Genomic DNA, 16,998 nt, shown 5'->3' on the forward strand with positions numbered 1-16,998 from the left:
GGCTCGGCCGACCAATAAATAAATTAAATTACTAGTAAATAATATAGGCGGTATTCCGGCCATTATAACATGATATAAATAATAGTAGAGGCGGTATACCGACCATTATAACAGGGTATAAATGATACAAATAAATTTTACCAAATCGCAGAGTGATCGTGCTGATAACGTATTATGAAATAACTTATAATTTATAGTATCGGGAAATTTAAATAAGAGTAGAATTCAATACCCGTAGGAAGCAAATAACACTTAATATGAGAGAAAGAGTTTATTATAAGGAAGAAGAAGAAGATGTAATTGTGTACAAAAGAGTGAGATGAGTGATGGTATTTATAGTGAGCAACAATACATAAAATATCAAAGATGGTGCTTGATTTGGTAAATGAGTGGGTGATCATAGTGCTTGATGAGTAGATGATCATAGTGCTTGATGAGTAGATGATCATAGTGCTTGAGTTAGTAAAGGAGTGGAGGATCATTTCAAAGTTTATCTTATAACAAGTTATAATTTGTTTTGAATCATGGGAATTTTCATGTTTATTACTTTGTTACTAGGCAAAAGACTATTATACCCTTATTCTATATATATAATAAATCGTTATTTAAATATATTTTTTTATGTTTTCGAATTACACCTTTTCAAATTCGAACTTTTTGTAATTATTTTTTTGAACTTTGTTTTTTTGAGTATTTTCAAATTTTCTTTTTGAAATTCGAAAATTATTTTTAAAACTATTTTTAATTTTTTTTTAAATTATTTATTTATATATTTATTAGAAATCTAAACTCAACGTTCCAAAAATCCTATACAACCCTCAATTGTAAACCTTAAGTCTATATTAGTTAACTATAGAGTTATAAATGGTATTATGAATGTGGTATTTTAGACAATTTCTTCTGAATCAAAGAGATAATTAATTTAAAAACATATTTTTTTCTTTTCTTTATACTTTTACAGAATCTATTCTATTAAAATAGCAGTGTGACCCATTGATAAAAGTATGGTCCAGCTATTATTTCTTTTATCTTTATCATTATTTAGAATATTATTTATTATGATTTATGCCATTAGACCTATATTTAAATTACCAATTGAAAAGACTTGAAAAGATGTAAAACAAAAAATATACCCGCCCTTTAAGGGCGGGTCAGAATCTAGTTTTAATTTAAAACAGAACAAAGCAATAATTTAATTACAGAAATTGATTTTAATTTCGATTTTTTAAACAATTTCTCTCTCTCTCTTAATTTTCCTCTAACCTCTCTCTAAATCTAGAACTCTCGGAAACAGTCTTCGCGTTCGGTGTCCGGCGGCGGTTCTGTCGTCGGTCACCACCGACTTTTGTTTTTGTTGTACATATTCGACCTATGAGTCGATCTACTCTTCCGTGTGCGGATAAATAAAACTTCGATCGATTTCGATCGACTATGGTTTCGGGTTTGCCGATTTTGCTTTCGCTTGGCGACTTTTTGTATCAATCTCATTCGAGAAGCTCTTCAAGTTTGTTTCTTTTATCTTGATGAGATTGAAATCAGCCTTCCACTTGGTCCTCAATTAAAGCCCGTTGGTGAGTTGATAAGACTCCTTTGTTTTGCCGCCACTTGCATCCCTCTCTATGAGAATCACTCTTCCTTATAAGAAAGCCAGTTATGGCGTCGAGGATAGCGTCTCTGATTGGGAGTTGATGTAGTTTGATGGATTGCTTCAGCCATCTGTGAAGTCGATTAAGAAGAGTTGGCGTTCTACGGTCCAACAAAAGATCGATATTTAGTTATGGCTTATGCGTCCTTTGTTTTGGAATTCCGGTGAAATAAGGGTAGTCCGATCAAGTAACCGAGGTTTAGCTGGAAGGCAATATGGTATAAGCTAATGGAATGGCAACAGAGAAGCGAAGAGATTGGAGGTGAATTTGTTGGAGTCACGGTGGAGAAGCCGTCTCGACGGCCGTGCTTGTTGTCTCGTTGTTGAAGAACACGTAGTGATTACGTGATATCATTGAAGGCTCCACAGTTGACACGCGTTTCACTCTGCTTCCAATTATATTTATTAAATATGTAATCTTTCTGTGACTCTGTTGTTTTCTTATCTATTGCTTGTATTTCTTTAAAAAAAGGCCTCTGTGTCTAATGAAATGAAAGATGTTGACAAAAAAAAAAAAAAAAAATTTAACTAAATTTTGTTTGCTCTAAAGTTTCTACGTCCAATAACTCTTTGGAGTTTTTGTGTGGTCGGGATTTAGCTTTTTCTTAATTTTTAATAAGAGTCAAAGGTTCTAATTATATTGTTTAAAGAAAATTAAAATATATTCATGATACTCGAGTTAAAAATTAAACTTTAAACTGATAATTTACGTAATCATATCTATAGAATTAACATTTGAACTGAGACTTATATTTAATTATCTAAAATATGCTGTATAAATCATAACTAAGAAAATATTAAAAAACCTTTAAATCCATTATTTTTTATAAATTAGAGAGATTCGAAAAAACATTTCAGATTTATATTATTTCAAACTAGATCAAACAAATGTAAATATTAATCTTTTTAATTTTGTATCTTGTGATGTTATATTTTTTTTGGTCAAACTACTTTTATAAATAAAAGCTTAATCTCCAACAGAGGAGAATTGTTCAACAAACAAGTTAAAGAAGCCAAAATGGCTAACAGAACCGCAGCTACAACAGTCAAGCGAAAGGCATACAAAACAGATAGAAGGCATACAACTCAATTAAGCAACTAAAGACATCATTAATGCTAATGCTAGAATAAAGAGTAGAAGCTTTGAATCAGAGACCATAATTCAGTGATCTACTTCCTGCCTCCTGGAAGTGCTGCAGCAACTAGTGCATAAGGAGCAACAGAAGTCACGACTAAAACCACAGAGGCATGCACCACTTAGTTAAGCCTGAGAACTGTGAGGAGAACCTCGCTAGCAAAGAGTTGCGGAGTTGTGAGAACCTCCACCGCCAATTAAACAAACATGGAGTCAAAAGGTCAATTGTGTTTTTTGAATAAACAAGTCCTATCTTTCCTGCGGACAAACCTGAAGAGATAGAAAACAAAGCTAACAAGATAGAAATCCAAAGAGCAACCTCACAAGAAGGTAATAAAGGAATACAATAGACTGGAACATCCTCATACTGAAGTAAAGGGATCTTCATACTGAGACTTGAGCTTGTGTTGTTATATGTTTCTATCTTTTATGATATGAAACATAGTTTTTTAGAATTATTCCAGAATTGTTTCAACATGTCACATTTACGTTCAGTGTGTAAACTTTCATATAATAAGAGACTATAATGAAATACATATAATAATGACATGTTTACAATTTAAAATCAGTTATCTATTTGCATTTTTGGTTTTTTTCTCTACGTATAATTTAATAAAAGATAGACATGACACAAAATATTAAATAATGTTTCATGTATTTTTTATTTTTGTAATTTGACGGTGGTAGTTGTTTAAAAATTGAGTTTTTGTTTACTAATTTTACGTTTATAAAAACATAATACAATTTTACATTCAATTTTATTCAGCTCATTTTATAGATTCTTAAAATCTATGTTAAGCCCAAAAAGAGTTCAAATGAGATGAACTAAAAACATAACATTCTCTTTCATATCTTCAATTGAGAGAATCAAAATCACTATGTTAGCAAAGCGAAAAAAGGCAGGGAGGAATAGGTTATGCAACCAAATTTTTCTCAAACTATTCTGTAACAACAGTATATATCAAATATGTAAACTTTGCAGGAAGTCCTCCGGCTTCATCTTCTTTTATCAGTATTCATTTCCATAAAAATAATCATGTTTTTCTGTTTTTTTATTATACTAAATGACCAAACATCAAAGGAAAGAGTGATATTTATTTATTTCCATATTTGAAGTTGATGATATATAGTAAAGTATTGAATGGTCCATTTAATGTCAGTCATTTAGTAATCCTAGTAAAGCCGGTTCAATTTTTTTTAAAAAGCTTAAAAACAGTCTCAACTTGACAAATAAGCATGATTAATGTATAAGAACAGCATTAAGGCAAGCTCTTAACTGGGTTTTAAACCTATTTAAGATTTAAAAAAAATGAAAAATAGAAGTAAATACTTCCATGTTCAAAAACTCGCCCGAGTTACCGATTAACCGGACGTTTACACGCTACTCGTCGCTTCACCGTTGCGATTCTTCAAAATCGGTTAATTAATCGGACTTACCAAAAAAATTATATTTTTCTGGTTTTTTGTGTTGGAAATCCAATCATATAGGTGAGATCTACAATTTTTATGAATAATAATAAGTAAACATAGTGATTGGTGGCAGATCTATCGGTGATGGCTATGGAAAGCTAAACGACAATTAAATGGAGAAGATGAATTAATTACATCTTTGCCACTCGTTAAAAGAAAAAACATTAAAAAACAAAAAGTTGGATACTTACGGATTCGAACTCTAGAGGAAGAGGTTATTTGCCTACAACCTACCCATCAGACCATGACAAACAAAAGAATTCAGGTATAAATAGCTGAATTTATAAAAATATATTTGCAAAAATAAAAAAACATGTAAAACTAATCCCCGAGTAATCTCCAATTAATGTTTAATTCGCTAGGCCCTGGTCAACCGCCCGACTCACATCTAGCGTAATCTCGAACAAGGGTAAATAGAAGATACGTCGCTTAATCAGGAGAAGAAGAAACGTATCTTAGGAGACAGGTGTCAAAATGTTAATGGGTAGAAGAGAGGTGTCGAGTTTCAGACTTTTCTTTCGTTCTTTGCTTTCTCTCTCTCATGAAACGGAAACGGTGACCGCAGGGAAGAAGAAACGGCGACCGCAGTGCCGTTATCGGGATCTGCAAGTCGTTCAGACCTTTCTTTCGTTCCGAGCAATGCCGTTATCGGGATCTGCAAGTCTTTGATCGCCGGTGGCGTTGCCGGCGGAGTGTGAGTGTTCCTCTTACAAGATTCTATTTCAATTTGTCATTCTACGTGTGTTACTTGCCAATTTTATTACAAAAAGTTTCAATTTTTTGGATCGCATTTTGTTGGATTAGGTCGAGAACTGCTGTTGCTCTGTTGTGTACATTGTCTTAATAAATAAAAATAAGTTTCAGTATTACTCTGTTTTGTCTTTCTAGAAACAGAGCACCTTAATATTGATTTGTGATACTGATAATCAGAAGGTTGAGATATTGATAATCATATCTCGTGGCTATCGCGTCTTGTTCAAAAACAAACGCTGCATAATTCAAAAGTCACGACTTATTACACACACGTTTTGATACAACATTATAACTTACTTAATAACTAAATAACATAAGACTAAGAACTCAATTATAAACTAACACGTTGGAGAGACCGAAGATTTTACTACAGGTGTTAGTTTGTTGTTGTAGTAGTTTTCTTTTGTTGTTTGATTGACATTGATGAACTTTGGATTGGAGTTTGATAGGTTGCTTGAATTGGTTGTTGCTATATCTTTCGTTTTTTCTTCAGGTTCAAAATCCACACAGTATAAAGTACAATGTGACGGTTCAGGGATTAAAGTACAATGGGAAGAAGAAACAACCGCAGGGGAAGAAGAGATGGTATTTTAGCAGCCGAAAGAGAAGAGATTCCGAGCAACATGGATGCCTCAAGGTTTTGATGATACTTGGTTGTTTCAGTCTCTTCCCTAGACTCTCTATAATATGTTTATCTTGATCATATATGTTGATATTTTAGGTGAAAAGAGGAGGAGATTTGAAGAAGAGAAGGGGATTATTATCCGGTTTGTCATTGGTCACAAGTGAGATCTAATTTTCCTTAGTTTCTGATCATTTTTGCACTGTGTATATTGAAGATGTGTGTTCATTGATTCTTGAGATTTCTTGTAATCATATTTACATTGATCTGTTTGTTATTGACGTTTGGATTTGGAAACCAGGAACGGAGAAACCAAGCTTCGTCGAAGATGAAGGAGGCATAGTGCTCATCTCCAACAATCTCTCATCCTCTTCTTTTTCCTCTAGGTATGGTTGCTACTCTCTCATCCTCTTCTAATGTCTAGAGTTTTGTTGGTGTTTACAGTGTTTCTAAAAACTCCAAAAATAAGAGACTTGCATTGGAGGTGCTAACTGTGAGGTCTCTTAGCTATATCTCTTAATCTCACTTTAACTACTTAAAAGTATTAAAAAATTATTAAGAGATCCAAGAAGGGGCTTTAGGATAATCATGCTCTAAGAGATTTTATAACCCATAGACAAAAAAATATCTGTTTTATAATTGATAAATAATTAAAATTTATGTGTTAAAATCTAGTATTCAATTGACTGTGTCATATGCGGCAAAAAAAAAGTAATTACTAAGTATATTTATAGAAGTATAATTTAAGAAATAAAAATTTATGAAATAACTAGAGATTTGTTTTGTCAACAAAAATAACTAGAGATTTATACTAAGAAGATTATGGATCCAAAAACCCAAAATTCCACGGTTTAGATAAAAAAAAAACATAATGATCATGTTGTTTATTGTTTGATATTTATTAAAGCTTTTTATAAAAAGGATAGATGTGGACATTTGGGAAATAAAAATATTATCATCTTTGTTAGATGTGGTTTACTGACACCCTCTGCATTTTACAGGACCGTTTTACGAGGACCCTGATTGGAGCCGGTGAAGAACGAAACGAAGTTTATGTTTATCGGGATATCACGATCGCGCGAGGACACAGAGTCAAGGCTGCTGAAGACAAGACCTTGTGGCATCGGCGGTTAGGTCATCCCGCATTTGGTGTTTTAGGAAAATTACCTTTTGTATCTGGTGTTTGAAGCAGCTCTGACAAGTTCGGAGGCTGTGAAATTTGTTTTAAATCAAAACATACTCGAGGGGTATTTGCCGAGAGTATTAATAAAGCGTCTATTCCTTTTGAGTTGATTCATGTTGATATATGGGGTCCATATCGCGAACCTTCTACGTGTGGTGCGGTCTACTTCCTCACGATAGTAGATGATTGTTCGAGAGCAGTTTGGGTTCATCTGTTGCTAGAGAAGTCTGAAGTAAAAACCATCCTACCAAACTTATGTCGTCTCGTCCACAGGCAGTTTGGACGGCTGGTGCAAAAGATCAGAAGCGACAATGGTATTGAATTCATGTGTATATCCAAATATTTTGTCGAGAATGGTATACTTTACCAGAATTCGTGCGTCGCAACCCCTCAACAGAATGGCAGAGTCGAGCGTAAGCATCGCCACATTCTCAATGTCTCGCGGTCGCTGTTGTTTCAAGCTGACTTGCCAGTCAAGTTTTGGGGAGAGAGTGTTCTTGCTGCTGTGCATGTCATAAACAGAACACCATCGAGCTTGCTTGATGGCAAAACACCTTATGAATGCCTGTATGGGAAGCCGCCAGTCTACACAGACATTAAAGTTTTTGGATGTTTGTGTTTTGCTCATAAGATGTTGCGAGATAAGGACAAGTTTAAAGAACGCAGCAGGCGTTGCATTTTCGTAGGATACCCATTTGGTAAACGTGGGTGGAAGTGTTATGATCTCGAAACACAAGAGTTCTTTGTGTCCAGAGACTTGGTGTTCAACGAAAAAACATTTCCGTACAGTGATGAGCACATTGTCAAGTCACCGGATCTTGTGATGCCCTCAGCAGTCACTAACACTGATATCGGTGACTATGAAACGGCTCAAGCAGTGACGGACCACAGGGGGAGACACTCGCAAGGAGTTGATAACGCAACAACAGCGTCTGGAGATAAGGAAGCTGAGGTGTTTACACCACCAAACGAGGTGGTCAAGTCAGCGGTGACAGTTCTGGAGCCTGTGATTGCAGAAGAACAAGCTGTTAATGAAGAACCTGCAACAGAATCAGTACCAACACTGGGAAGAGGGCATCGTGTATCTCAACCATCTACTAAGCTGAAAGACTACATCTGCTACAACTCACAGAGTCTTCCAGATAAACATAAACTTCGCCCTGTTCCGCCTCCATCATCGTCCTCTACAAATGGTCCAGGTACCACCTCTCACCCGATATCTGCTTATGTATCTGACGCTGTCTTCTCAGAGAAGCATCAAGTCTTCTTAGCAGCTATCACAGCGGGAGTAGAACCACGAAGCTACAAGGAAGCAATGCGTGATCCTCGCTGGAACGCTTCCATGTCTGATGAAGTGGTCGCGCTTGAGAGAGAAAGGACATGGGACGTAACTGACCTGCCTAGAGGGAAGAAGGCGTTGAGTAACAAATGGATACATAAGATCAAATATAATGCGGATGGGACAGATGAGAGGTTGAAATCGCGCCTGGTTGTCTATGGAAATAAACAAGTCGAGGGGGAGGATTATTATGAGACTTTTGCACCGGTGGCTAAGCTAACTACTGTGAGAACCTTGTTGGAAGTTGGAGTGGCATTGGGAGATACATCAGATGGATGTGCACAATGCCTTCCTCCATGGTGATTTAGAAGAAGAGGTCTATATAAAGCTGCGTCAAGGTTTCCATACAGACAATCCAAATAAGGTGTGTAGGTTGAGGAAGTCTCTCTATGGCTTGAAGCAGGCTCCGCGTTGTTGGTTTGCCAAGCTCACAAGCGCTCTTAAGACGTTTGAGTTCAAGCAGTTTTATTCTGACTATTCACTCTTCACATATATAAAAGGTGGGAAGTCGTTGAGAGTACTTGTATATGTAGATGACTTGGTGGTTGCGGGTAATGACCTGGTGATGCTGGAAAAGTTCAAGGGCTATTTGAGCAAATGTTTCAAGATGAAGGTTCTAGGAAAGCTGAAATACTTTCTGGGTATTGAAGTGGCGAGAGGACCAGAGGGTATGTTCTTGTCAGAGAGAAAGTACGCCCTTGACATCATTACTGAAGCAAGGTTGCTTGGTTGCAAGCCAATATCTACTCCCATGGAACATAATCACAAACTCCTTTCCGACAAAGGTCCTTTGTACAAAGATCCAGCTCGGTTCAGGAGGTTCGTCGGACGTCTAGTGTATCTTGCCATTACCCGGCCAGAGCTGTGTTACTCTATTCATGTCTTGTCGCAAGTGATGCATAAGCCACGAGAAGTTCACTGGGAGGCAGTTGTTCGTGTTCTGAAGTATCTGAAGGGGTCGCCAGGACAGGGGATCATGCTGAAAGCTGTTAGTGACCTACGTGTGTGTACCTTCTGTGACTCCGACTGGGCGTCATGTCCAAACACTCGCAGGTCCTTGTCAGCGTATGTTGTGTTACTTGGAGACTCTCCAATTTCGTGGAAAACCAAGAAACAAGACACTGTCTCGCACTCGTCAGCTGAGGCGGAGTATAGGTCGATGGCAGCGGCTTTGCGAGAGATGAAGTGGCTCATACGACTGCTGGCTGACATGGGGATAAGACATAACATGCCAATGGAGCTGTTCTGTGACAGTAAGTCAGCCTTGTATATTGCAGCGAATCCAGTTTTCCATGAAAGAACGAAGCATATAGAGGCGGCAGTACTGAATGTTTCTCACCTAGGTTCTCTCTAGGTTCTATGGGTTTTTTATATTTTTGCGGCCAATAGAATCTGAATTAGCTTTCGAGCAGATCAGATTTCAATTTGTATTGTGATCAGACCTTCATTCAAGTTAATGATATTTACACTTTTAGCAAAAAAAAAACAAAGTGAGAAACATTACCAAATTGTTGTAATAAATATTATGTTCAGTTTTAGAAAATGATTGATACTGGTAAGTCACCTGGTTATTTGAGCCAAGTGCTTGATGTTCGGTTTGGGTTTGTTTCTTAATTAACCCAAAATCGTGCCAAAATTGACTTGTAACTCTGAAATAAACAAATAGGAATATACCATTCGTTCCTAGAAGTAGGTTTTTATATTTCTTGTAACATAATATTAATTTTTAGTTTTGAGATATTTTTGGTATTAATATTAATAAATTGTACATTTTAAAAATATTAATCTAAAATTTTAGTTTTCTAAATATTATATGTTGATAATTATTAAAAATATATAGTAACATAAGTTATAACCTAATTCTAATAATTCTTATATTTTTAATACGTATTAAAATTTAGAAAATTTATCCATTAAAAGTGGAAAACAAATAATTTAGATTTTTCGAGATAAAGAAAGACAATTTATTTAAAGGCATAATCTCCTTTTTCTTTTCTTTGCAGAACTAAATTTAAAACAAAACAACTTTTTGGTGTAAAACCAAACAATATTTATTTAAAGAAAAATAAATATTGTACTTGGTTTAATAACTCTTTTGGGTTTTATTCGGTTGGGGTTTAGTTTCTTATATTCTGTTAAACCTAAGAATAATAAGTTCAGTTATTTAATTTTCAGTTAGAAGTATATTTTCATTAAAAACAGGAATCGTGGTCATCATTTTATGATTAGTAGTTTTTTTATGTTGCAAAAAAGTATTTTTTATATTAATCTGACAGCTTAGGACTAGTAATTTATTGTATAATATTTTATTGCTATATAATTTTTAATTTTATATATATCAAACTGTCGACAGATTTGACATGTGTCAATCATCTGATTACTAAATTTAAAGTATTTTATTATAAAATATATTTTTAGCATATGTCCAAAATTTAATCATTTTACTAACATGTATTTCGATCATGTTAAATAAGTAATGTGTTGACAAAAAAAAAACTAAGTAATGTTAAAAATAAAATTTATGTTATAAACCAAATGATGATCGACCATGGACCAGCTCGTACTGCAGGCCCAATCCGGGACATGATAAAGACAACCAGAGACTATGTGTTTATCTAGTATATATATTCCATGTATATCTGTAACATAGTGTTTATCCTTATCCTTATCTTGTTAGGATAAACATGACCTTATGACGGTCACCTTGTATATATATGGACCTTCTGGTCGACAGTAATGATAACAGAAGTATTTTCTCAACACTTCATTTACAACACGTTATCAGCACGACGTTGCTCTCATAAACCCTAACCCTAAAAACCAGAAATAAATCCGAGCAGTAAAAACCCTAATTCCTGACAAACTTCAAACAGCTCTATCCCTCAACTCCGGTGGATCCAGACGACGAGCCACATACCAAATTAAAGCTCTTGACGAGACAAAGCCAACGCCGCTAACCCCGCATCAATCGGAGTTCGGACGCGCCCCCACGCTCAGCTACAATACATGCGGAAAATTTGTTCGAGAAACCAAAATCTCTCTCAACCATATACAAGTCTCCTATTCCAAAAAGCAGCAACAAAAACAATAATTCCGAGCAATCCATCAGCTAACCAGGAAGATCTCTAACTGATAAACCGATCAACCCATCAAAAGTTTTCAGGTATCATCGAAAACTCATCTAAAACCCATAAAGTATTAAATACCCCCATCCGCAGCCATGTAGCTATATTTAGCAATATGTCTCTGCAAATAAAATAAAACCAGAAACCATAAACTCTTTAAAATCTCAAACATGAACTTGTTTTCTTAATCTGAAACTGATTTTAAAATTGTTTAAAACTTTTCCTGATGATAGTTTCACATTATAACTGTTTAGGATTGAAAGTTAAACAATTAAAAAAAAAAAAAAATCGGACTGCTATATGTTGAAAGAAACCGACTGTTACTTGCTTAAACTTATCATTATTGTCCTGTTTAATGTTCTTATCTGATCTGAATCAACTAGAACTGTTAAGTACTGCATGTTACATAATTTTTTTTTGAAAATCTGATCATGGTTTCACAAATTAATCCGAGGTTTTAACTCATGTTCTTGTCTGAGAAATTTGTTTTCCTGATGATTGATAACGACTAGAACTTGATTAGGATTGAAAAAAAATATTTTTTTAATATTTAAAATCGAAATATCAGAGATATATCTGAGAAAATATATTTATTTTTAAATCAAAAAAGTATATAATAAATTTCTTGAATAAATCAAATCTTCCTGATTTTTTTTTTAAGTCACGATAATTTCTGATTTGATTATTTTTCGTAAAAAATAATAATAAATATATGGTATATTTTTCGAAAACCCTAACCTGATTTCATGATTGAATTGGTTTGCTTGATTGCATATTGTTTGCATACTAATATTGCATACTGAACATGAAATCTCGAATGTTAGGGATATAGATCATTCATAGTTTTCAAGCAATCTGATCTGAACTGAAAAACAAAATCATTATACTAAATGATCCGATCGATCCAATGGGATGAAGAAAATATGGAACATTTTCCTGATCATCTAAGATAGAATCGCTAAAGGCCTTGAAACCTTGTGTTTGAAATAAGAGGACCTTAAATCTGAAAAATACATTGATCCACACCTTAAACCGTATGGTTTTAAGAAAATGCATCATTTAGAAAAAAAATTTCTTTTGGTCCGTGTGTGGCATTGATATGAAGCATGAAAAATTTCAAAAAGATTACTTGATTAAGACCTGTTTTGAATAATGATTTCAGTTGTCGAGTTTCATACCCTCAGATTACAAAGCCCTTGATCTCTCTGGAGATAATTATCTTGATTGGGCTATAACCACTTCAGCTGTCTTGAAGTCTAGAAGACTTGGGAAGTGCATCAAGTATGGCAATGACACCCTTGCGTGTGAAAGACACAGAGCCATAATGATTATGCGACACCATCTCTGTGAGGACCTAAGAGACGAGTTTGGATATGTTAATGATCCTCATAATCTCTGGTCATTTTTGAATTCTAGATTCTGTGAGCCTTTGTTGCACGAATCCAAGAAAAAATGGGAGGCTTTAAGGTTCCAGGATTATGAATCCGTGGACAATTATCACTCTGATCTTATGAGAATCACCTATAGTCTTAGACTATGTGGTGAAATGGTAACAAACGAGGATTTGTTAAACAAAACTCGTGACACATTCCATTCAGAGGAAGTGTTGTTATCACATCAGGCCAAAGGTTTCACCACCTATTATGAGATGTTCTCATATTTATTAGACATTGAGCAAAAGAAGCAAAGAAGGATGGATAACATCAGACGGTTTAATGACATCATGGAGATATATTATGAAGTACTAGACAGTGAGATAAAAATCCCTGAAGCTAATAAAGCCACATTTGATCAGAAGAGATCTAAGATCTGAGGAGGATTCCGAGTGGACACTCATGGACCATGGGGTCGGATTATACATTGAATAATTTTCCGACATTCTGATTTTATGTTTTCATATCTGATTTGATTTATTTGTTATTCATTTATGTTATTGAAATAATAAAAACTATTTTGTTTTTATATATTATCTTGCTTGATGATTCTTGATTAAATAACAAATAAAACCTTAATAAAAGGATAATCAGTCCACTGATAGTTGATTTCATGCATGGTTTAACTTTACCTTGATTGTATAGGTTTAACTTTACCTTCCTGCAATCACATAAAATCAATTGTTGGGTGTAGACTTATGAGTCAGTTCACTGATATATTGATTTCTCGCATAGATTTAACTTCATCTTGATTGTATAGGTTCAACTTTACCTTCCTACAATCACTTGAAATCAATTAATTGGTACTGACAATGGCAAAAGACACGACATTATTCAGACCTATTGAGTTATAAAGATTTATAACATTCTACATTGAACCAGTGAGTAGAGAAAATACGATTCCTTTCAGATTTTTGAAAAATCGCCTAAAAGCATTATGAATGTTTATACCCATATTTTCTACTGATTTATTCTATGCTAAGGATCAGTATGAAAGAGACATAAAGCCATGGTAACCAGTATGGTTCACCACGAAATAAACACTTATGACATGACCAGATTAGCCATATTGATCCAAAACATGATGAAAAATTAATTAAGGCACAAAAGTGATCCCATAAAATTTCACAATGTGTTATAAGTACACAAAAGAGAAAATTACTAAAATAATTAAGGCTCCACTGTCCTAAGCACTACGAAATTATGAGTATGTTCATGAGGGGAAGAGAGGACTAAAACCCACAGTCCATGATCATATCATAAATTTGGATTCCATGGTTTACAACCATAATATACACGGCTGGAAAGCTTTAAAGCCCTCACTAATGGTACATCACCCACGTCCAGCCTAAAGCTTAAGGACATTATGTATATAAATATTGATTTACATGTAAGCATAGACATTCCCACCTCTGAATAATTAAAGGTCATAAACCAGACATATACACAAACCATCTTAAGAAAATACGAATATTCCACCACATATATGTGTGCCATTTAAGATGGAACCTCAGATGAGGATTGAGAATATATATTAGATAAATAAGACTTCCTCCACGAAACTATAATGTATCTTGTGCCAAACATGGATGATTTAATCAAGTGGCCAAGAACACAGATTACAAAAGATAGTAATCTGATTATCCAACTTTGAAAGGAGAAAGTTATCAGGCTGATAAAGAGTAAAGAATAAAAGAGAAATATAATGGTGCAACCATAGTTGTCTTGGCAAGATCCTCAGACCAAAGATTATGATCTAGACGTTCTAAAAGAATATGATCAAAAGATATAAAAGCTAGCAGAAATATATGCCAGACACACTGACTCGAAAAGAAAAATGACTATGTCATAACAGCTTAAGAACCACGAATTAGATGTCTAAGAGACACAATCAAGTTGCTACAATGTCTATTAGAGATAGACAAATAAGTTCCAAATAATAAGGAACCTCGGAAAGTAATGAAAGGTGCTCAGAATCGTACAAATCCGAGTTCATAAGAGAAACCAGTTCAGACAGAGAAATAAGGTTGCGCAACCACACATCTAAGGTACCAGACCATGTAGTTTGGGACGCCAAACTGCAAGATATAAAGGTCTTGGATAATAAGATCTCAAAATCTAATTAGATCATGTCTGGAACAGTATGAAACTAATGATAAAGAGTGTTAACACTAAAGATGTATTTACATACATAAGAGCTCATAAAAGATTGTAGTACTTGGGATTTGAAGGATATAACCTGAGGATCATGAACCCACGTAGAGTACTCATAAAACCTATATAGGGACGTGGGGTGTTCAAAGAATTCAAAGTAATTATATGACAGATGGGCGTAGTAACCATGTACATACAGAAAAGCCATCTAAGAAAGAAACCAGTGAATGGATCTTGTGAGATAAGAAATTCCGTGAGGTTAAAGGACATGACCACATGGTATAGTGTGTTCATGTTCCTTCTAATAACATTCAAGTATAGCTTGATTACACAAGGATACTCACAAGGACCAAGGAACAATCTATAAAGAGATATGCTCCTATATGGTGGATGCTACGACAGAAAATCAAGTTTGATTTTGTCTGGATATTTACTAAAGAAATAATGGTGTAGTAAGCAGCAAATAGATCACTGGATAAAGGTATCAACGTACCATAGAAATATGAGAAAGAAATTCTCATAGAACAAGCTTTGTTCCTAAGTTGTTTATGGATTGTAATATATAACAGCTGTAAGTAATATGAAAGAGTAAGTATTTACTTAGTGCAGTCAGTCCATACAGAAAATATTATAATTCCTTGTGATCATAATAAAGACCAACTGAGAGAAAAAGGTTTAATGGTTCAAAGGTTCAATAATACAAGTTATCGATTGATTAAATAGACTATGTTTTACATATGGAAAGTCTGTAGAAAAATCATAGCCGTGTGTGTGTGTATGATTAAGTCAGCACGTCTAAGTGAGAACCATAAACCAGGATAGTGACCAGAAGGATGTCTAGTCGTGGTTTAATGATTATAAGCATTGCTAAAGCAAGAAAAGATCGATAACCATGTACAAAGGACATGAGTGTATGACTGCGAATTCATTGTGTGATGAGTTTCATTGCAACAAATAATTATTGATGGTATGACCTTAGACACTCATGATTATGAACGAATATAGACAAGATCTATAGCTCAACATGGATCGACAAAAGAAAATAAAGAATGATTGGTTACAATGGATAAAGCCATTGGCACATACGAAGAGATATAAGTCCGAATGAACGAAAGATATGAAGTAAAGTTGTTCGTATGTGTTCTGGGTCTATGACTCAATATATATTGAATGTCCACGTTTTGGGAAAGCCATATAACCAAAGAGAATCTGTGGGACATGAAAAAGGACCTGCAAGTAAAGTTTTATTGCAGATTATAAAGTCCATCCGAGCACCGTTTGAAGCACCATCAATTCAACCAAGACATGGAGTGATCAGCAACAAAGATGTACATCCTGACCACATCATAATGGAGTTCCAAAAGACATACCAACGTCCAAGACTTACAAGTTCATTCAAGGAGAATCCAGCTGATCCTCTTCACCAAGTCATAGGCAACTTCAACGTTCAAGAAGACTCGGATACCAGATGGGAATGCATCTACTACAGTGATGCATTCATCTGGGGGAGTTCATGTGTTGTACCCTTTTTCCTGTCCTTGGTTTCCCATTTTGCCACATTGGTTTTGGGGTTTTTCAGGAGAGGTTTTAATGAGGCAACATTAAGCATGCAACGAACCTGTACCGGATGTGTCGATCAAGGAGGAGTGTTATAAACCAAATGATGATCGACCATGGACCAGCCCATACTGCAGGCCCAATCCGGGACATGATAAAGACAACCAGAGACTATGTGTTTATCTAGTATATATTCTATGTATATCTGTAACATAGTGTTTATACTTATCCTTATCTTGTTAGGATAAACATGACCTTATGACGATCTAATACCTTGTATATATATGGACCTTCTGGTCGACAGTAATGATAACTGAAGTGTTTACCCAACACTTCATTTACAACAATTTATATAATAATATTGTATATCTACTGAATGAACTGAATTACTGAAAATATTAAGGCCCAAGCCCCAAGGTCAACGGTTTAAACAAAAACATAAGAACATTGTTTATTGTTTGATACTTTACCAAAACTTAAATAAAAAGGATTTGATGTAGACATTTACTGGGAAATAAAAATATTAATATCCTAACACTACATCTAGAGACATTATAGAGGAAAATCCGAATCCCAAAAAAT

The sequence above is a fragment of the Brassica napus genome, chromosome C9, assembly GCF_020379485.1.
Source record: "Brassica napus cultivar Da-Ae chromosome C9, Da-Ae, whole genome shotgun sequence".
NCBI lineage: Eukaryota > Viridiplantae > Streptophyta > Magnoliopsida > Brassicales > Brassicaceae > Brassica > Brassica napus.